Source organism: Microtus ochrogaster, unplaced genomic scaffold, assembly GCF_000317375.1.
Source record: "Microtus ochrogaster isolate Prairie Vole_2 unplaced genomic scaffold, MicOch1.0 UNK5, whole genome shotgun sequence".
NCBI classification, from domain to species: Eukaryota; Metazoa; Chordata; class Mammalia; order Rodentia; family Cricetidae; genus Microtus; species Microtus ochrogaster.
In genome coordinates this window covers 13,418,291-13,420,254 of record NW_004949103.1, presented here as the reverse complement: position 1 = coordinate 13,420,254, position 1,964 = coordinate 13,418,291, and the positions used below count along the sequence as shown (strand labels likewise).

Genomic DNA, 1,964 nt, shown 5'->3' with positions numbered 1-1,964 from the left:
GTTTCCCCTCCCTCCCCCTTCCCTTCTCCCACCTCTCTTCTACCCACCTCACCTACTCCTCCCCCACCTCCATTGAAAAGGAAAGGACTCCCTTGGGAGTCAACAAAGCATGTCATATCAAGTTAATGCAAACTCATTCCTACTGCATCAAGGCTGAGCAAGGCATCCTACCATAGGAAATACATTTCAAAAAGCTAGCGCATATATGAGGGAAAGTTCCTGGTCCCATTGTCTCCTACGAACTGCAGGTACAGGTGGTTGTGAATCACCACGAAGGTGCAGGGAACTGAACCCAGGTTTTCTGCAAAAGCAGTAAGTGCTGAACCATTTCTCTAGCCCCTAGAAAACTTTCTTTAGCAATGACAGCAATTATTATTAAAATACAACATAGGACACACAAGGAACAGTAAAGAGGACTGTGGAATATTTAAGATACCTTTTAACCACAAACCCTCCTTCTCTGTAAACTTAGTATTAGCAATATCTAAAGCTAATAAAATTGAGTAACAACAAAGTCACCCTCTCTCTCTAGAACCTTGGATTGGCCACAACCTCTGCAGGTGAGCTCCAAGTAACAATGTTGGGCTTCTGAAATATATCTACATCATAATACAACTACTTTCCCAATCCAACACAGACATCCACAAAAGTCCCCTGATGGTTCTTTCCCTTTTGCCTGACCCATTCCCTCAAAAGGTCTCCTGGAGGCAGACAAACACTAGGGAGAGTTATGGACTAAAATTCGCCATCCATTCACCTGGATTTTGCAGGGAGAAAAGGACAATACATCTGGGATTGAGATTTGAGTGATCAAGGGAATCGATAAGTATGTACTTCATCAGAAATGGAGACAATGGTCTGGCTAGGGGCCGGTTCTACACGTCTTTGGTGCCTGAACACCAATCTCCTGCTTAAAATCAAACACACACACACACACACACACACACACACACACACACACACAAATACATTTTCTAACAACCCTTTTGAGGCTTAGTTCCTTCACATAAATGAAGTGCTCATCACAAACACAATATATTCAATTCAAAGATTATTAAAATTAGCAGAATTAGCTGATTAAGGCATGGCCAGGGAAAAACTGTACAGAATCATATACATTTCTTCTAATTAATTATTTAGAAAATATGGAAAATGAAAGTTCTACATTATTAAGCTAACTACCTGATATTTCTTTGAGATTATGAGACTATAATTAATTTTGATGATATCATATAATAATGATATGTCCATATTCTTCCTCTTGAAAAGCTGGGAGGAAAAAAATCAGATCAACTCTAAAAAAAAGGGGGGTTTCTCTGTGTAACTATTCTGGTTGTCCTGGAACTCATTTTGTAGACCAGGCAGGCCTTGAACTCACTGAGCTCCACCTGCCTCTGCTTTCCATGTGTGGGGAATAAAGGCGTGTGCCACCACCGCCTGGCAGAGCTACTCCTGAAGAATGTCTACTTGCTGCACTGCTGTGGAAGTGGCATTTCCATGTACAGGGAGAGTCTAAAACTCAGAGGAAGGAAACAGGGCAGACTGAAAGGGAATGGAGAACCAGGAGTGTGGGGAGCTCAGGAAGCACCTGGTTAGCACACATAAGGACCTGGGATTTCTCTACAGTACAGCCAAGTACAGAAATAAACAAATAGGCAATTTTTAAAAAGCATTTTTTGAGAGTTGAGCTAGGTTTGTCATCCTTTGACCTTTTCATATATCAAAACAAAACATCAAACTAGATTAGAGAGAAAACTTAGTAAGAGTACACTGCCAAGACCCCAAGACCACCACAGACATACACAGGTCTTTATTTACCCAGGGCTACTTCTGCCAAAATCATCTTAAAAATTATACGACCCCAACAAAACAGAAAATTTTAGTCTGAAAGATGAAAACTAGACGTTTTCACATTTATCCTTGCAGCTGTAATGAGTTAACATAAACTAACCACACTGAACCTC

The 1,964-nt window shown here is 40.8% G+C and overlaps 1 protein-coding gene across 3 annotated transcripts in view; it reads right to left on the bottom strand.

Moving 5' to 3' along the window:
- Pacrgl (parkin coregulated like) overlaps positions 1-1,964 on the bottom strand; it is a 16,443-nt gene that overhangs the window by 2,917 nt on the left and 11,562 nt on the right. The window lies entirely within an intron of this gene.